Source organism: Musa acuminata, chromosome BXJ1-9, assembly GCF_036884655.1.
Source record: "Musa acuminata AAA Group cultivar baxijiao chromosome BXJ1-9, Cavendish_Baxijiao_AAA, whole genome shotgun sequence".
Lineage (NCBI taxonomy): Eukaryota > Viridiplantae > Streptophyta > Magnoliopsida > Zingiberales > Musaceae > Musa > Musa acuminata.
This window is the reverse complement of record NC_088335.1, coordinates 44,331,100-44,352,834: the sequence shown is the minus strand read 5'-3', so window position 1 is coordinate 44,352,834 and position 21,735 is coordinate 44,331,100. Positions and strand designations below refer to the sequence as shown.

The following is a 21,735-nucleotide window of genomic DNA, read 5'->3' as shown; positions in this document are numbered from 1 at the left end:
TCATGCCAGGACGTCGATTGGGTCAGGGTCGTTGGGGACGACGATGGCAGCCCAGCGACAATCGACGGCCGTGAGCTGGAGCACGCCGCCATCCTTGCTGAACCGGACGCACTCGACCTTGCCCCTCTTGACGGCATTAAGGAACTCGCTGTAGCGCCACTGGGAGCCATCTAGGAGGTCAGGCGAGGCCTGCGGCCGCGGGGCGGTGAGGAGGGAGTGGGAGAAGGAGGGGGGAACGGGCTTGGAGGCAACCTCCGGCTGGACGGGAGGCGACGAGGGGGGAGGTGAAACAGCGGTAGCGGGGAGGGAGGAGGAGAGAAGGGTTCTTCGCAGCAAGCAGTTGGGTTCCCAGCGGCAACCGTCCCGTTCCGCTGCACATGTTCTTCGCAGCGTGCAATTGGGCGCCCAACCGAAATCGTCTCGTTCCTACCAAACCCAAGCATCTGCGCTTCCCCATCAAACCAATCGTATGCATGCGTTGACACGAGAGGCGATGGGAAATCTCGTGACCATGCAACCCAACTCCACACAACTCTCGAATGAACCCATTATAAATATCCTCCCACTTTTACACTCCCCTTCATCACTCTCGCCTTGTTCCTTCTGCAGAACACAAAGCCATGGCCACCACCGTTTCCAGTGTCCTCTCTTTCTCTCTTTGGGTGCTCCTCCTCTGCCACAACTCTCCAGCCCAACTTGGCTTGGGCCAGCGGAGAGTTAGTGAACCATGGATGAGTGCGCGTCACTACAGCCAAGTGAGCCAATGCAGAATCGAGAAGCTAAGCGCCCTTGAGCTCACCGGACGTGTGCCCTCCTCTCCCTCGCCTTTCTTCTCCTCGGCCGCTCCTCCCTCCATCTAGTTCCTCTCCCTCTCCTTCCCCTTACCGAGGAGTCGTGGTTGATGGGGATATAACCTTTGTATATTAATAAATACTAGAAGGTCATGATATGCAGTGGAATTAAATCAGAACACCAAGATATACGTGGAAAACCCTTCAATATGAAGGGTAAAAATCACGGGACAAACTAAACTAGAGATAATCCACTATGAGATTAATGAATATACAAATCACCCTAGTAACAATCTCAATAGAATAACTGCCTCTCTGCGTTGTCATGTCATTCTTCCCTTTCTTTCCCTTCATTTTCTACCTTGTTTTCCTCATTTTCTTTGAAAATCCCGTGGCTGACGTTGCTGCCCTATTTATACATTTTTAGAGGCACGCAGCCACCACACCCCCCTAATGTTAATTAGGGTTAGATTAAGAGGAGATGTGGGCTGTGGGCTACCCAAACCCACTATGGGCTGAATTTGTGGGTTGCCAGCCCAACAGTGGTTAGGTTCATCACACTACTGTTTGTAATAGTTTTGTTAGTGCTCGTGCCCAAACCCGCAAGCGGGCAGTTCTGCAAAATGTGTATAGTCCAATTCACATTTCATTAAATTGTAGACCTGAAAGGAAAAATATTTGCCCAATCAAAAAGTAGGTGAATGGCTAGATCAGATCTTAGATACAGCATTGAATATTAATGATGCCTAATTAAAGAAAAATAATCAAGATAATCAAATATAACAAAAAAAACAAACTAGTCAGAAAAAAAAGATTTGTCCAATCAAAAAGTAGGTGAATGGGTAGATCAAATCAGATACAACATTGAACATTAATGATGCTTAATTAAAGTAAAATAAACAAGATAACAAAATATAACAAAAAAACAAATTAGTCATGAAAAAAGATTTGTCCAATCAAAAAGTAGGTGAATGGCTAGATCAGATCAGATACAGCATTGAACATTAATGATGCTTAATTAAAAAATAATAATCAAGATAATCAAATATAACAAAAAAAATAAACTAGTCAGGAAAAAGGATTTTTCCAATCAAAATGTAGATAAATGGCTAGATCAGATTCTAGATGCATCATTGAACATTAATGATGCCTAATTAAAGAAAAATAATCAAGATAGCCAAATATAACAAAAAATAAACTAGTCAGGGAGACTATCTTGAAATAATATCCTATCACACACAATATATCATGCATTGTAACATGTGGCTTACAGGAGCAGATCCTTCTAAAGAAGTTCTTGCCCTTGTAAATGACAAATTTCCAGCTAAAAATGAATCACCTGTTTCAAAAACCTTCTGAGGGTTACAACCTACTGCTGGCATCCTATGTCCAGAAGAATCTGTAGTTGCAACTCATATACTATCATCCTGCAAAGCTTTTTGTAGAATTGGGTGTTCTTTGGCTTTCCTATGTTGACAAGTGTAATCATCAATCATTTTCTCTCTTAACGAAATTAATTACTATAAATAATATATTATATTATTTAAATTATTAATTTTATTGTTTGTATAGTATGATTAAGGAAATGATTAAGATTGATTTTCTTAATCATGAGAATAAGTTAGAAATTTTATCAATCAATTAAATTATTAATTGATTTATTTCTTAATGAGTGATATGACTTTTAGGAAGTAAATAATTTATATTTTATTTTTATATTTGTGTGTGAAAGTAAAATAAAAATTAAATTAATATTTACCTTTCGAGGAGAATTCATTTTCTCCTATATAAAGGAGGGTCCTCACCAAGCGAAAAGGATTGATGAGAGTATTCCTCGAAGAAAGCATCTTTTATTTTTTTTCTAATCAACTTTAAATTCATGTTTTGAAATCTTTGATATTTAGATTGTTATAACTTTATGATGCACAATAATATTTTAATTTCAAAATATTTTGATTAATAAATAATGATAATTGATTTGTGATATTAGAATGATTATTTGACTTATAATAATCTTTTAAGCTTAAGTAAATTTTAAAATTAATTTAATTATTAAAATTTTTATTTTTGTATTAATATAATATTTTTAATTTATTTAATTAGATATATCTATGTTTCAAGAATTATATATGAATTTATATGATTTAACTAGTTTTAAATTTAAGATCATGAATTTAATTTTTTTAATTTATGGATTTAAGTTACTCCTTAATAATTTAAAATATTAAAATTTAATTTATTAAGAAAAGTCTAATCAAGGTCTGACATGAGTCAAGTTAATATGCCAAACCGAGTCGATCTAACTCCTATGACCATTACGACCTAGCCCATATGGCCATGTACAATCCAATCCATGTGACCATGTATGACCTAGTCTATATGACAAGGTATGACCTAACTCATTTGGTCAGGCATAACCTAGCTCATATGGCCATGTATGACCTAACCCATACAGCAAGGTACGACACAAGCCATATGGTCAAACATGATCTAGCACATGTGGCTAGTTACGACCCAATCCATATGGTCAGACACAACTCCAACTCATGTATCTAGCCATGACCTAATCTGCAAGTCAAGCATGGTCCAGTTCAATGGTTAGGCTTGAGCCAACTTGTGAGGCCCAACCTAGTTCATGAATTTAGACTCGCCCAGCTATACGATTAGTGCTAGATACATTGTCGTTCCTCTATCCAACCCATTGTACCTCAGCTCAACCTATTACTTGGAACAAATATATGCAATACACATGACTCGCCTAAGACTCAAGTGAATTAGTTCGGGTTGGACTAACACTATACGACATAGTCTAATTTACTCTCTCTCTCTCTCTCTTCATTGGTTTGAGCTCATTAATTGATTGAATAAGACATGTTTAATTGGCTCAAGTAGATTTAGGGTGATTTCAAACCAGTGACTAGTTCAAACCTACTTAACCTAATTGAAATCAATCAAATATAAATTATAATAGTATAAGGTGATTCCAGATCGGTTCCATAAGGATTTGAGATTGGTTCGATTAGGTCATAAATGAATTAAGTTTGTTTCAAGTCAATTAGGCTATTCCAATTAGGGTTTTAGATGATTGAGGACTATTCAAATATTGATGTCTCATGTCTTTATTATTTGATGAATTTAAAAAGCTTTATCTAAAAGTATAATTTAAAAATAATTATTGATTTTTAACTTTTTTTTAGTTTCTAATATTGATATAATTATTACCATATAGTATATGTGATTATGCTAGTAGTCCATATTGGAAGTACAACTTGTGAAAGGAGCTACAAGTCTATCATAATACGAAGCTACCAATAGACATAGTCTAGCAAATCATATATCAAGCATGGTTCCTCATAGTATTTTATTATATTATTTCTTAGTTACATACGTGAATGAATGAATATAAATGAATGATCATGGTTATTTATGTATTTCTATCGAGGGCAGATAGCACGATTTCCTTTAGGAATTAACAAGCCGTCATACGTGATGGTTAGACGGTTCCTCCATTCATTGTTAGGAGGAATGTATCCCTACTTAGGCAAGTGAGGGATATATCCGTTATTGGAAGTACGATATGGGTTCTCTCCATCTGCTGTTAGGAGAAATCTATCCTAGAGAGTATGTCTCTCCATTCGTTGTTGAGAGAGTGCACCATAAGATGTGATGTACACCTTTGATATATAACTATTATGTATATATTTTCATGTAACTAATACATAATTTTATTTATTACATAAGAATTATCATTAATTTTCTAATGCATCAATTTTATAATGAATCAATATTGATAAGTAGATGAGATTTCCCAAACTGTTTGAGGAAATCTCTTACTCTGTTGAGGAAAATCCTCTAACCTGTTGAGGAAAATTCTCCCTTCTAACCTGTATAAAAAGAAGGGGATATGTTAATAACAATCAACTTCTTCTACAACTTGTTTATCTATTTATTTTCTAACATGGTCTCAGAGCAATTCCTCCTTGGCGACAGCAGTATCACCGTGTGTTAGCCAAGCGGCCACACGAATTCAGAGCCAGTGCTAACGAGCACCGTCTTGGCTTTGCTCATCCACTCCTTCTCTTCCTTCATAGTTGGTCTTGATTTTCTTCGTCGGCCTTGCTCCCTCTCCTATTTACTGCCTACAACAGACACTCTCCGTCGCCGTCACGCAAGGAGGAAAACATTCTCTCACTGCCTCCTCAATAGCGGTGAATGGCGAACGGTGGTGTCTTCCTCGCTTCCTGGCCAGCAGCAGTCGCAACTGCTGTATCTTCCTCTACCGCAGCAGCTTTCGCTGCCGCTTCCCTCTACACAACGATGCGTCCTCAACGGCGGTGTCTTCCTCCTTAATAGCGACGAACGGCGAACAGCGGTGTCTTCCTCGCTCAGTCTTCCTTGCTTAACGACGGCTGATGCGTCTTCCTCCTTCGCTGCCGCAGCCGCTTCCCGGCCAGCAGCAACCGCAACCGCTGCATCTTCCTTCCTCTACCACAGTAGCTTTCGCTGCCGCTTTCCTCTATACATCTAATTGATGCAGATTTCTCTCACTGCAGTTTCCTTGAGTACCGTTGCAGATTTTTGCTTCCATTTCCCGGTGAACCGCAGTCTTGAGTATCGCTACAGTTTTCGCCACCATCTTCCAGCGAACTGCAGCCTCTACAATCTGTTGCAACAAGCAGCAATCCACAGCAGCAAACCGCAGTCTTGAGTACCGCTGCAGTTTTCGCGGCCATCTTCCGGCGAACTACAACCTCTACAATCTGCTGCAGTAAGCAGCAATCCACAGCAGCGAATCGCAGTCTTGAGTACCGCTGCAGTTTTCGCAGCCATCTTCCGGCGGACTGCAGCCTCTATAATCTGCTGCAGCAAGCAGGAATCCACAGCAGCTGCCGGCAGCTTTGGGCACTGTTGTAGATTGCCCAATATGCTACAGCAATCTATATTAGCAGCCCCCTCCCTCATTCTCCACCTTGTGTGACTTGAGTATCACACAAGGTTCGTTGCATTTCTTCCAAAAAAAAAAAACCAAAAAAAAAAAAAAGTCTTCGTTCACTTCTTCTGATGTTTCAGTTCCTGTAGGGACTCCCACTTCTTATTCTTCTACAGGGCTTATCTCCATCAATGCTGCCACGTTGATCCCCTTTAAGTTATCAAAGGGTGGCAACTATGTGTCCTAGCGAGCTCAATTTTCTAATCTTTTATTTGGATACGACTTGTTAGGTTACATTGATGGCTCTTTCAGTTGTCCTTCGGCTATGCTCAACATCCCCGGCGATCTCAGTCCAGTACCCAATCCAGCTCACAAACTTTGGCTACGTCAAGATCGTTGTTAGAACCCTTGCAGATTCTAAACTTGGGGTTGATCTCTTTAGGGGATCGGCCTCCTTGGAACTCTATAGGGGTTCCTCCCTCCAAGTTGCTGCTCAAAGGCTGCAGAAAAGATTCAACTATTACTTATCAAAAGAGGAGGAATATATGACTATTTATAGGGCTTCTAAACCCTAACTCCTAATACGACTCATACTTAAAACTCTTACTTCTAATCAACTTCTAATAGGACTCCTACTCAAGACTCCTATTCCCTTACAACTCCTAATTCTTCTCTAAGAAAAAACCTCTTACATGAATGTTCATCTCAATTAGGACTCTCCTAGCTATAGTCCTAATAGAATGACCTTCTCAATTAGGACTCTCCTAGCTAGAGTCCTAACAGAATGTCCCTCTCAATTAGAACTCTCCTAGCTAGAGTCCTAACAGACCCGCCCTCTTCAAATCAACCTTGTCCTCAAGGCTGAGATTCCATGAACTCAGGGAACTGGGTCTTCAGCTCCTCATATGGTTCCCATGTGGCGTCTTCAAGTGGTAGATTATTCCAATGCACTAGTACTTCAGTAGAGGGATGTCGACGACGCATCACGATCCTGCGATCGAGGATGGCTTGTGGTTGGGCTTGAATAACTCCATCCTCAGTTGTGTTGGGCAGTTGTATCTGGGGTGACTCATGTTCTCCCAACTTGGGCTTTAGGCATGATACGTGGAAGATAGGGTGAATTTTGGCATCCTCAGGTAATTTAAGTCTGTATGCCACGGCTCCAATACGCTCTGTGATCTGATAGGGCCCATAAAAACGTGGGGATAGCTTCATGGAGGCTCGAGTATTGATAGAAAGTTGCTTGTATGGTTGTAGGCGAAGATAAACCCAATCTCCCACTGAAAATTCTCTTTCACTTCGTCGTGTGTCGGCTTGCTGCTTCATTCTGGCTTGAGCGGTAGAGAGATTATCTTTTAATAGTTGTAAGAGTTTGTCCCTATCAATCAATTCTTGGTCAACCTGATCTACCTTGGCCGAGCCAATTACATATTTTGGAATCACAGGTGCTGGTCGACCATACAATGCTTCATAAGGGGCACATTTTGTAGATGAATGATATGTAGTATTATACCACCATTCGACCCAGAGAAGCCATTTCGCCCACTCTTTTGGTCGGTCGCTAGCGAAACACCGGAGGTACATCTCTAAGCACCTATTTACCACCTTTGTTTGGCCGTCAGTTTGTGGATGATACGCTGTGCTCATCTTGAGTTTGGTGCCTTGTAACTGAAATAACTCGGTCCAAAATTTACTAATGAAGATCCTGTCACGATCACTTACGATGGACCTTGGCATCCCATGCAGTTTAACAATATTTTCTATGAAAATCTGGGCAATACTAGCAGCAGTGTAGGGATTTCTCACAGCACAAAAATGAGCATATTTCGTCAGTCGATCAACCACCACGAGAATCGTGCTTTTACCTTTGGAAGATAGTAGCCCTTCAATGAAGTCCATGGAGATGTCAGTCCATACTGAGTCTGGTATGGGTAGTGGTTGTAGCTTCCCTGGATTTGCCACAGTTTCACCCTTGTGCTGTTGACATACATCACATTGTGCCACATATTCAGCAATAATTTTTTTCATCCCTCTCCAATAAAAATTTTGCTTCACTCTTTTGTAGGTTCTTAGGAATCCAGAGTGCCCTGCTGAAGGTATGGAGTGCATTTCATGCAAGATGATTGCGATGCAAGGGGAGTCAGGTATAAGCACAATGTGACTTTTGTAGCGTAGATCCCTCGAATCCCAGGTGTAGTGGGCTATTGCACTTGGATCCTCCTCCAATTTTTTTATGATCTTGTTGATCTCTGGATCCTTCTTCCATTCTTCCCTAATGTCCTCGAGGAGACCGGTGGTAGGAAGGGAGATGGCTGAAACCTTAACTTGTTCAGGTAGCCGTGAGAGTGCATCTGCAACAACGTTTTCTTTCCCCTTTTTGTAAATAATTTCATAATCAAATCCAAGAAGTTTGGTTACCCATTTTTGCTGCTCAAGGGATGATATCTTTTGCTCCAAAAAGTACTTGAGGCTTTTATGGTCAGTTTTAATTTGAAATCGCCGACCGATCAGGTAGGGTCTCCACCTCGTTACTACGTGTACAATGGCAAGCATCTCCTTATCATATACTGACATGTTTTGATGGGAGGGAGATAATGCCTTGCTAGTGTATGCGAGTGGTCGACCATTTTGCATGAGAACGGCTCCAATTCCAACTCCAGATGCATCGGCCTCAATGATGAAGGGTCTATTGAAATCTGGTAGCGCAAGCACCGGCGTCGTTGTCGTGGCTGCTTTAAGTTTGTCGAAGGCAACTGTCCGACCATTGGAAAAGCATCTTTTTTCAGTAAAGAAGTGAGTGGTGCACTGATCTTCCCATAGTCCTTAACAAATTTTCGGTAGTAGCCCGTTAGTCCAAGGAACCCCCGCAGTAATTTCACGTTTGTAGGTTTCGGCCAGCCTTACATTGCCTCAATTTTTGTTAGGTCTACCACCACTCCTTCTGATATTATATGCCCAAGGTACTCTACTTTTTGCTGGAGAAAGCTGCACTTTGGTTGCTTAACAAAAAGAGTATTCTCCCGAAGGATCATCAAAACAATCCGTAAATGCTGAAAGTGAGTCTCAAGAGAAGGGCTGTAAATGAGAATATCATCGAAAAATACCAGCACAAATTTACGAAGAAAGCTCCGAAAAATATCGTTCATGAGACTTTAAAAGGTTGAAGGAGCATTAGTGAGTCCAAAAGGCATTACCAAGAATTCATAATGGCCATCATGTGTGCGAAATGCAGTTTTTGGAATGTCATCGTCACATACCCGAATTTGGTGGTAACCGGATCGGAGGTCCAACTTCGTGAAGACTCGAGCTCCTTTCAATTCATCAAGAAGTTCATCCACCACTGGTATTGGGTACTTGTCCTTGACGGTGATGCCATTTAAAGCTCGGTAGTCGATGCACATCCGCCAAGTTCCATCATTCTTGCATACAAGTAGCACCGGTGAGGAATAGGGGCTGCAACTTGGCCGAATCACCCCTGTTTCAAGCATCTCCTTTACGATCTTTTCAATTTCATCTTTCTGGAGGTGAGGATATCGGTACGGTCGAGTGTTCGCTGGTGGCTTGCCCGGAAGGATTGGAATTCGATGGTCATGTTGCCGAGAAGGAGGAAGACCGCGCGGTTCAGCAAATATGTCGGCAAATTCAGTAAGCAATTGGGCAAGATTTTGATCTTCAATTTCTATTTTCTTCCCCTCTAGTTGCTGCTAAAGGTGCATCAAAAAGCCACTATTTACCTTGTGTAAAACTTTCTCCATTCGTTGAGTCGAAACAGTGGTAACGTTGCTTCCGCGCTTCCCGCATAGGATGATCTGTTTGCCCTTACAGTAGAATTTCATAATTAATTTAGAAAAGTTCCAAGAGACATCACCTAGTGTAGTCAGCCATTCTATACCAAGCACTACCTCATAGTCATCGATTGGTAGGAGGAAGAAATCGGTGATAATTTCTTGGTCTTGTAGTAATAGTTTCACCTGCGGGCATCTTTGGTCGCACTTTAGGATTCTGCCGTCGGCAACCTTTACATCGAACTTGCTGCAACCTTCAATATGCAGTGCCATCCGAGCAGCAACCTTACTATTCAGGAAGTTATTAGTGCTACCCGTGTCGATGAGAACAGTGATCGACTGTTGTTTGAGAAGGCCTCCAACTTTCATCGTTTGCGGGTTTGAGTAGCCGGCTAGTGCGTGTACCGTAATGTCGGTCGGCTATGACTCTTCTTCCATATCTTCTTCTTCATGTTCAAGGCTCTCTTCTAGATGTGACCTCTTCTTCTACTGGTTCAATCATAAGAAGTCTACCTTTTTTACAGCGATGCTCGCGGCTCCACGGCTCGTCGCAATGCCAACATAACCCCTTCGCAGATCGCTCCAGAAGTTCTTCTCTTGTTAACCTTTTCGGTGCAAGGACTCGGTTGATAGTAGGAGGGGCTGAGGGCTTTAGTATTGTAGGTCGTGGAGTGATCCTAGTCCTCCGGGCTTCATGGTTCAATCGCTCTTCTTGAAGTCGTGCGAAAGAGATGGCTGTCATAAGCGTGTATGGTTGTCGCGCCTTAACTTCTCCCCGAATCTCCGGCTTTAAGCCCTCAATAAAGGTCCCCAATAGTTGTTTTTCAGACCAATCACAAGTTTAATTAGATAATCTTTCAAACCTGGTTTGGTACTCCTGAATGGTGGAGGTTTGTCGGATCTTTGCTAGTTGTCCGTTAATGTTCTCGTAATAAGTTGGTCCGAAGCGGATCAGTAGTCCTTCTTTGAATTGTCGCCATGAAAGGGCTCCATAAGTGTGTCCAAACCAGTTAAACCATTGTATGGCATCCCCTTCAAGATGTATAGCTGCAATTTCCACTATGGATGCATCCGCAGTTTTATGGTAACGAAAATATCGCTCCGCGCGCGAGATCCAACCAATTGGGTCTCCTTCCCATCTAGGGAAGTCCACTCTCATGCGCGAATAGTTGGGGTCGGTCATAGAACCTCCCCTCCCTTGGAAGTCATCTCTTTGGGCATGATTTGATTGATTAGAGCTCTCTCCTTGATGTGATTTCTTCGGGCTTGGTGGTCGGCCCAAACCGAATTCGGTAAGGAGAGTCCGAATCTTATCCTCCATTCGTGCCTCAAAGGCTTCAAATTTAGCATTGATTGCCTCCTCAGATGCCATAGTATATGACTCCAAATCTGTGATGTTAAGATCTCTCTTTTGCTGACGGGTTAAAGGCATGTATAGGTTTGATAGAAATCAGTGAAAGTTTGCTGCAGAATTGTGCTGTCTTGTAAGAGCAGAATTAACATCGAAGAAACAGTGGTTTCTCGACGAAATCTCCACAAAAAATTTGAGAGATTTGAGGAGGGAATTGACAGAAATATCTCAGTTTATATGACACCAAGGATGTCCAATTTAATTAAGAAAATTTCGGCAGTAACAGCAAGAAAATTGGTGTAAGTTGCGATAGCAGAATTCTCGTCGAAAAATTTTAGCAACTTACGATGAAATTTACAGCAATACAGGAACGAATTTTTTTTTTTTTTGATTTTCGAATAGGGATAACTAAATTGCAGCAGCAGTAAGGTAGGAAACCAGAACCTGTTGCAATTCACAGGGAGATCAAAGGATGATATGCGGTGGTGGAGATGACGGTGGAATTTGGCGACGATCTTTTAAGCAATTATGGGAATTGCTTTGGGTGGTTGTGGAGGGTTGATGGATGGCAGTGAAAGGGCAGCGAGATGCCAAGAACGTTGCTCTGATACCAGGTGTTAGAACCTTTGCAGATTCTAAACTTGGGGTTGATCTCTTTAGGGGATCGGCCTCCTTGGAACTCTATAGGGGTTCCTCCCTCCAAGTTGCTGCTCAAAGGCTGCAGAAAAGATTCATCTATTGCTTATCAAAAGAGGAGGAATACATGACTATTTATAGGGCTTCTAAACCCTAACTCATAATAGGACTCCTACTTAAAACTCTTACTTCTAACTAACTCCTAATAGGACTCCTACTCAAGACTCCTATTCCCTTACAACTCCTAATTCTTCTCTAAGAAAAAACCTCTTACATTAATGTCCCTCTCAATTAGGACTCTCCTAGCTATAGTCCTAACAGAATAACATTCTCAATTAGGACTCTCCTAGCTAGAGTCCTAACAGAATGTCCTCTCAATTAGGACTCTCCTAGCTAGAGTCCTAACAGAATATCCCTCTCAATTAGGACTCTCCTAGCTAGAGTCCTAACAATCGTCTCATCCTCCAAGCTATTCAAGCTATAGGTCATTCCCTATGTGACGAAGAGGTTGTCATTCATACCCTCAATGGTCTCGACACCGACTACAAGGAATTGGCTGCTGCAATTTGGGCACGCGACTCGCCAGTCTCTTTTGAAGATCTATATGATAAGCTGACTGACTACGAGATGTACTTGAAGCGTGCGGACAAACTGCCTGGATCAACTGTCACAGCTCAAGTCAGTCACAAGTCTAAACGGAAGAGCACTCGGTACTCGCCGAACATCACCCAAGGTTTGGCTAATGCACCTCTTGATTCTGTGAGTTCCATGCAACACCCCTCCTATCCTCCTAGTCATCACTTCTCGCAAAGTGGCAACTCCAGCCATCATCCGTCTTGGCGTCCTGCCCTACCAAGCCATCAAAGACGAGTCGTTTGTCAACTGTGTGACAAAGTCGGCCACTCCGCTAAAGTTTGCCGGTCTCGTCCCCGCCTCCCTGCTCCGTCACACTGGCCTCAGGCAAATCTCCTAACTACTCTGACGCCTAGCCAGTCCAACTGGATTGTCGACTCTGGTGCCTCTCATCACATCACCGCTGATCTTTAGAATTTGTCTCTTCACAATCCCTATGGCGACGATGAAGATATCATCATCGGTGATGGTAAAGGACTTCCTATAACTCATACTGGTTCCACAACGCTTAATTCTGACTCTAATACATTTACCCTCGATGATGTTTTATGCGCCCCTCATATTAAACGCAATCTCATTTCTGTTTCTCAATTTTGCAAATATAACAATACTTCCATTGAATTCTTTCCTGATTCATTTCTTGTTAAGGACTTGAGCATGGGGGCATCATTGGTCCAAGGCTCAAATAAAGACAACATTTACGAATGGTCGTCAGCCTCTCGAATAACCCAGCCCACTGTTCATTCTTCTGTTGCGGCTCCAGTTGATGTGTGGCATCGTTGGCTTGGTCATCCCTCGTCCTTTATTCAGCAGAAATTATTATCTCATCACTCTCTTCCTCTTTTTAAGTCCACTAATTCTATGATACATTGTGATGCTTGTCTTAGTAATAAGAGTCATCGGCAGCCTTTTGGCTCATCTTCCATTTCCTCCTCTAAACCTTTTGAAATTATATATACTGATGTTTGGGGTCATGCTCCAATCTTATCTTTTGATAAGTTCCGATTTTATGTTATTTTTGTAGATTACTTCTCTAAATACACATGGATATATCCTCTTTTCCATAAATCTGATGTTTCTCACATTTTTTCCACTTTCCAGAAGTTGGTCGAAAACTATTTTCAGTCTACCATTAAAATGGTCTACTCTGATGGTGGCGGTGAATATCAAGCCCTGGCATCCCATCTCTCAGCTTGTGGCATTCAACACCTCAAGTCTCCCTCGTATACTCCTCAACTAGTTGGTTCTGCCAAACGCAAACATCGGCATATAGTAGAAACTGGACTCACACTTCTACATCAGGCTTTCATGCCTTCAACTTTTTGGACAGCAGCCTTTCAAACTGCTGTCTATCTAATTAATCGAATGCCTACACCAGTTCTACAATACCAGTCCCCCTTTGACACACTATTTCACAAACCCCCTAACCTTCGTAAACTCCGAGTGTTCGGTTGTTTATGTTATCCTTGGTTACGTCCCTATGCCTCTCATAAGTTAATATCTCAATCTACTCCTTACGTCTTTATTGGTTACTCACTTGAACATAATGCTTTCCGCTGCTATAATCTCTACACTCACAAAATCTTTATATCACGTCATGTTGTCTTTGTTGAATCTAACTTTCTTTTCTAAACCCTTCCATATCCTGCCATACGGACCACTTCACTATCTCACTGGAGTATACCTTTGGACCAATCGGACGAGCCTCCCATGACTTCGTCTACTTCCTCCCCTCCTGATCCGTACTATATCACTCCAGTTCAACACTTGCCCGTTTCCTCTGTTCCTACTCCACTCCACTCTTCCCCAATTGATGGGGCAATATGTTCCGAAACACAACCATCCTCTTTACCTCATTCTCACCCAAGTGCCCCGGACGTGTCTCCACTTGACCCAGCTTGTGCCACAGATCCTCACCCAACATCACCTCCCAATCCTGTCGTCTCCAATCATCCTATGACCACTCGCTCTAAGCATGGTAGTTTTAAACCTCGTTAGGTACTTAACCTATAAGCTATCATGAATTCCTCATCCCCCAACGTTGAACCCACCACCTTCACTCAAGCCCAAAAATCTCCGCATTGGCGTACTGCCATGAGTGAGGAATATAATGCCCTCATCCATAATTCAACGTGGGATCTCATTCCTTTCCATCCTTCACAAAACATCATCGGGTGTAAGTGGGTCTTTAGAATTAAGCGGAACCCAGATGGCTCTGTTGCCCGATATAAGACACGCCTGGTCGCCAAAGGGTTTCATCAACGACCTGGAGTTGATTTCACTGAGACGTTTAGTCTTGTTGTTAAACCCATTATAATCCGGCTTATCTTGAGTCTGGCTACCACTAAAGGTTGGCAATTACGATAATTGGATGTTAATAATGCCTTTCTACAAGGATCTCTATCCGAAGATGTTTTTATGCAACAACCCCCCGGTTTTACTCATCCTCAGTATCCACAGCATGTTTGCAAACTTTAGAAAGCCATTTATGGACTTCATCAGGCTTCGAGAGCTTGGTACACTGAACTTAGCTCATTTTTTACTTCTGTTGGCTTTCTTAACTCCAAATCTGACACTTCATTGTTTCTGCGACATCATCATAGAAATACAATGTATATTCTGGTATATGTGGATGATATTATTGTCACAGGCAACAATCCCATCAGCATCCAAGCGTTCATCAAACAGCTGGCAACTCGATTCTCGCTTAAGGATCTCGGACCCTTGAGCTACTTTCTGGGCGTCGAAGCTACCTTCACATCTCCTGGTCTCCTTTTTTCACAACGCAAGTACATTCAAGATTTGTTATTAAAGACAAACATGCAGGATGCAAATGCAGTTACAACCCCCATCTCTACCAGTGGTTCTCTCAAATTATCGGATGGAAGTCCTGCTACGGAACCCACTCAATACCGCCAAGTTGTTGGCTCGTTACAATAATTAGCTCTCACGCGTCCATACATCTCATTTGCTGTCAACAAATTATCACAGTTTATGCAGCAACCATCTACTCTACACTGGTCTGCGGTCAAGAGACTTCTACGATATCTTAAAGGGATCCTAAATCATGGACTCTTTTTTCGTAAACACTCTCCACTTCGTCTTTATGCCTTTGCCGATGTTGATTGGGCAGGTAACCTTGATAATAGAACATCCACATCGGGGTATATTATCTTCCTTGGTGCTCATCCAATCAGTTGGAGTTCTAAGAAGTAAAAGACAATCGCCCGGTCTACAATTGAAGCTGAATATCGTGTCATTGCCGCTACCACTGCAGAACTCAATTGGATCACGAATCTACTCTAGGAACTCAACATCGATTCCACCCCTACAATATATTATGATAATATTGGAGCTACCTATCTGTGCGCTAATCCGGTATTCCACTCCTGCATGAAACATATTGCTATCGACTTCCACTTTGTACGCGATCAAGTTGTCTGTCGTCAACTTCGTGTTTCTCATGTTCATACGGCTGATCAATTGGCCGACTCATTTACGAAGCCTCTAGCTCGTAAACTTTTTGCATTACATTAGTCCAAGATTGGCCTCCTCGATAGGAGCACCATCTTGCAGGGGCATGATAAGTAGATGAGATTTCCCTAACTGTTTGAGGAAATCTCTCTACTCTGTTGAGGGAAATCCTCTAACCTGTTGAGTAAAATTCTCCCTTCTAATCTGTATAAAAAGAAGGGGATATGTTAATAACAATCAACTTCTTCTACAACTTGTTTATCTATTTATTTTCTAACAAATAAATTATCATTTCGTATTAAATTAGTGATATTTATATATGTTTCATAAATATTAAAGATTATTTTTATAATTTTTTAAAGATTTTTATTAATGTGGTTGCTAATATGTTTTTATCTTATATTTATTTTTAAAATAATGTACTACTTTGTAATAGATCCGAGGCTCGGGTAAAAGACTTTTTCGTCACTTATAATCCTACCAAGAAGTTATAGTTATTTTTTCTAATAAATAAAATATTTACTATTATAAAGATAGATATTTGAATTTAAGAATGAAAAAAAAAATATATTATATAAATTATGAATAATAAAATGATGATTTATTATTTTTATAAATAAAGGATGTGATAATTTAATGGTATCAAAACAATGACTTTAATGACATTTGGAATAAAGGATCCTAGGATTAGACTATTAGATGAGGCAATCAGTTTTTGAGATTTAGATTCTAAGAATTCAACAGTAATACAACTAAACCACGATTTTAAGAGATTATGATCATTTTCTTAAGCTAAATATGATTTTTTATAAAAATAATTAATTAAAGATGTTATCAAAAGAAAATCTCGTTAAATGATTTAAACTGAGATTATTGGGTAAAAGGCTAAATTTTAGTACATTTTCTCGGTATTACAATAAGTGTTATAATGTTTTGTCTTACACGTTTACATTTTGAATATAAGTTTATCAAGATACTCTTATCCAAACAGATAAGAATTGTTAATTTAATTATAGAATATATTATTTTTGAGATATATTTATAATAAATAAATAAATATCAATTAATTTAGTTATTCATGAAGATACACAGATTTATATCTAATACGTAGCTGTTTATACTTAAAAGTTGTACATGTTAACTGCATGCTTGTGTAGATAGGGATGAGATCCTGTGCCTTCATGTCTCATGTGATATCTTGATTTCTTCAACACAATTTACTGGATTTAAGTGCAAGAAATTTCTTGTTTGTGGTTTTAATTCATGTGATGCGTTTAATTGATTGTTTGTTCCTTACATCTTTAATAAGTCAGTTGCTATTTAATCTTAAATTATAATACTAGCATCATTGACCTGCATAACCAGTGCATTAACTAAGATAACCAAAGTTGCATGAACATAGCTTCCAGCATGAAGCTGCCATGTATCATTTAGCAAATTACTTTGTTTTAGTGAAAAAAAGATAAGAAAAGTCATGATTAAGCCGAGCAGCAATTGACTGCCATGTCTATATGGAAGTGATAATGGATCATGATATTAGATCATGATAATAAAATGCAATAAACAAGCTCATCAATATGACTGGATGTTCTTATAATTCTACTACCTTTTGTAGATCCCTATCATTCTCTTCAAATTCTGATGTTGTAGAGCATGACACATGTTACATATCTCCCATCTATATTTTTTATTCTGACAACTTATTTAGGTTAGATTTGCATTGTATAATTGCTTTTGTAGTTTCTATAATCAAACACTACTAAGGTGTAAATCTTTACACAATTAAAATTACTTTTTTTTCAGTTGATTGTGGTCAGGTTTTTAACATATGTTGCACATTTCACTTGCTTGTGCAAATCCTAGGCTTCCACTAAAAGTCTCCTGTTACCTGAACACTCTTCAGCATGTTAGAAATTCCAGGAGTCACAGGCAAAACAAGAGAAGAAAAAAAATTATCCAATTGAACTATAAAAATAGAAATAGATTCTAGCATTGAAAAATACCCAATCTGAAGGGCGGACTTAAGGTCCATTCTGTTGAGGAAAAATTTTTTTCCTATAAATGGGAGAGAGACATATTAATGTATTGAAGTTAAAACTTCTTCAATAATTTTTTTTCAATAATTTATTTTATCTTATATTCTTTTGTCTTTTATTCTTTCTATCATGGTATCAGAGCAGTGAGAAAAACGAAATTTTGCTTTTGCCATCGGCCAGCGACCAACACTGTTGAAAAAAGCAAAGCTTCGCCTTTGCCTTCAGCCAACGACCAACACCGCTGCAACCAAATTTTTAAAAGGCTCTGCGATCAATCCTCATCGTTGATCTGTCAATAGTCGACAAACCTAAGGAGAATGAAGGACGGACTTAAGGTCCATTTTATTGAGAAAAATTCTTTTTCCTAATATGTATAAATAGGAGATGAACATGTTAATGTATTGAAGTTAAAGCTTATTCAATAAAACTTTTTTAATAATTTTTTTTTATCTTCTATTCTTGCTGTCACAATCCACATGTGATTCAAATGTTGCTGAACAGGTAGCATCATAATCACTCAGACCCCATCTTTGCATTGGGAGTTGCAGAGTTTAGAATGGCCAGACAGCTAGTTTAGAATGGCCAGCACTGGCCATTGCAGCTTCAAGCTTTCCTGTAGCATGTACAACTTTTAAGTTAGATCAAATAGCTAGTATGATAATTTAAGACTAAACAGCAACTGCCTTATTAAAGATGTAAGCAACAAACAATCAATCAATTAAACACAAAACTACAAACAAGAAATTGCATGCACTTAAATCCAGTAAATTGTGTTCAAGAAATCATGATATCACATAAGACATGAAGTTTCTTCAACACAATTTACTGGATTTAAGTGCAAGAAATTTCCAAGCACAGGATGTCATCCCTGATCTACACAAGCATGCAGTTAACATGTACAACTTTTAAATTGGATCAAATAGCTAAGTATTAGATATAAATCTAATATGTGCATCATCATGAATAACTAAATCACTTGATATTTATTTATTATAAATATATCTTAAAAAATAATATATTCTATAAATTAAATTAACAACTCTTATATGCTTTTCAAAAACATGGATAAGAGTGCCATGATAAAATTATATTCAAAATGTAATCTAAGGCAACATTATAACAATTCTAATAATAATAAATAAATATATTAACATCTCACCCTAATAGTTCAGGAGAAATTTGAAATGGTTTGATAAAAATTCAAAGAGTTAAATTTGAGTTATACTCGATCATAGTATTTAATACAAAATTATTATATTTTAAAAATTAATCATCCTAAATTTATATAAAAATAAATAATAATAATAATATATTAGTATCTCACTTGAGTATGTTTAGAAAAAAATTGAATATGTTTGGTAAAAATTCAAAGAATGATACTCGATAACATATTCAACCCATAAATATCTCATTTGAAAAAATAATTACTCTAAATTTATATAAAAAAAGTCATACTAAATATAAAAAAATTTATATTTTTGAAAAAGTTTGAATAAATTTGATAAAAATTTAACGGGTTACAATTGATCACCGATTCAATCCAAAAATATCCTCTTTTAAAATTTAATTACTCTAAAATTATAAAAATAAAAAAATAATATTAAATATTTAAAAAATGATAAACTAGTAATTCTAGATAAATTCAAATTAGTTTGATATTATTAGAGTTTTTATTTGAAAATAAAACTTAAGTGGAAACTGCATGTAAAAGGCTCAATCCTATGAGCTTGTGCCTTTTTAGTAAATTGCCCTTCCAACTTCATTTGGTTAGACATCCAGAACATAAGCAAAGAATTATATAAGCTTATAACATTGTTGACTTATTTCCGATCATAGTGATGTCAAGTTTGGCGGAAACTTTACTGAGTCAAAGGTTCAATATATGATCAGCATCGAGACACTCCTGTCATCAAACATCCCTCTCCTTCCCAGGAAAATAGAGCGACTCGACGGCGAAAAGTCTGCATCAAATGGTCCACCTAAATAACATGGTTCTCTTTCCAGCTCTGTCGTCTCTCTACTTTCGCCAACCTCGAGTCCACGGAAGCGTAGTTGCCTACCCAACTCGGTCGCATCCTTAGAACAAGTGACGAACATTCCACAATACTATAATACCAAATTGACTTCTCTGTAAGCAGACAAGAATCTTTTCCTACTTTTTCCTACTGTATAAACCATCTTCTACGATCACGTTGAGTTGGTCTGCCCTGGTAGACCTAACCTGCAGACCTCCACCGCCGGCGGCGCCTCCCAGCTCGCAGCCTTCTTCCTCATGATCTCGAAGTCGTCCACGCATGTCGCCATGTCCAACTCCGCCACGCTCTTCCGCGCCGTCGCTGCCTCGGGCCCCGCCACCCTGTCGAAGATGTGCTCCCACCCCGGCGCCCACCCGCCGCTGGGGTCGCATATCTGCAGGCTGTCGTCGCGCCACTCGGTCCAGCCCCACCCGCGGTCCAGCGCCGCCCCCACGTCGGCCGCGCACTGCCCCGTGCATGCCGGCTCGCACGGCCGGCACTTCGCCCCGCTCAGCTGCCCCTGGCTCCCTATCGACACCACCGGCACGCCGTACGGCCCCGGCGGGTACCCGTACCGTCGGTCGCTCACGACGCAGAAGGGGACCCCGATCTCCTCCCACCGCACCTTCGAGCTAGTCAGCTGCGCCTTGAGTGCCGACTCCGAGTTGAGCTGCCGGAAGCCGGCGGCGTCGAGGCGGGGGATAAGGGAGACGCGGGAGAGAGCGACCTCGGAGGTGGCACGGTCGCCGACGCCGAGGCGGTCGTTGAGGCCGCCGTAGCGGGAGCCGGACGGGACGACGTAGGTGCCATGCTGAAAGGCGTTAATCACGTCGAGGTGGGCGGATCAGTAGCCGTCGACGCGGGTCCGGATGATCCAGTCGTAGGTGAAGTTGCCTTTAGATTCCTGTGATTTGATCATCCTCAGGCAGCCTTCCACTAGGTTAAAATACTGCAGCAGACCCTGCAACAAGAATGACAAACAAGCTTCAGAACAATACAATACGAACTACGTTGACTACTGTTACAACAACATCGAAGTATAAACATATAACAAATCAATTGCTCTTACATCGTCTGAATCATAAACATACGACATCTTTCAAATCCTACGATCGTTCTTGATCACTTCTGTATATGTATGATTTAGATATGAACACCTTCAACAAGGGCAGGAGGAGACCAAGCTCACCTGGATCCTGTTGGGCGAGCCGTTGGCCGTGAGCACCCGCTCTTGCGACTCTGTCGTCGGCATCGTATTCTGCGTGAAGATGCGGACGACGGCGACCCTCGGCGCGGCCTTGAGCAACGAGAGTTTGTACGAGTCCTTGTCGAGCGGACTGTGGAGGAAGATATCTGCGCTCGGGAACTCCTCAAGCAAGTTCCTCATGATGGACGGCCCCGTGAGCTCGAACCGCCGCGCTCCGCCCACGAGGCAGATGGCGATCCTGCTCCGCTCAAGCTCCCTCTTCCTCCCGCCGATCCTCTCGGGCATATGCGCCGTATCTCCGGCGGAGGGGGAGTAGAAGAGGGGGAGGGATCTGAAAGGGGACGGAGAGAGGGAGCCGCGGGGGCAGGACAAGAAGAGGAGGACGAGAAGGAGAGCGGCGAGGAGGGCCAGCACCAGCCGCCTCTCCGTCCATTTCGAGACGTGGGCGGCAACAGCGGTGATCTGGTGGTTGCGGTGGTCTCTGCCGTTCCTCATGTCACCAAGGTCGGCGTTCCTCCATGAATCTCGTGCGGGCTTTGGGTGACAAGCGTGGCATCGCTACGTCCCTCAACGTGTTAAATAAGGCGAGTGAAGGCGAGTACGTAACTCTTCGATTTTCCATCCAGTATAGAACTAAATATATCCTCCTCCGCCGGAGATACGGCGCATATGTCCGAAAGGATCGGCGGGAGGAAGAGGTAGCTTGAGCGGAGCATTGAATGAAATATATACTACTTCTGAATAATGACAAATATATATATATATATATATATATATATATATAACTAAATCAAGATTTATAATGACAAATATATACTACTTCTGAATAATTCCAATTGACATAAATTCTTGTGACAATCATTGAATGAAATGGATA

General features: G+C 40.8%; 1 pseudogene; it reads right to left on the bottom strand.

The window, feature by feature from the left end:
* LOC135594141 (uncharacterized) lies at window positions 1-21,478 on the bottom strand (annotated as a pseudogene).
* Window positions 21,479-21,735: the final 257 nt, after the last annotated feature.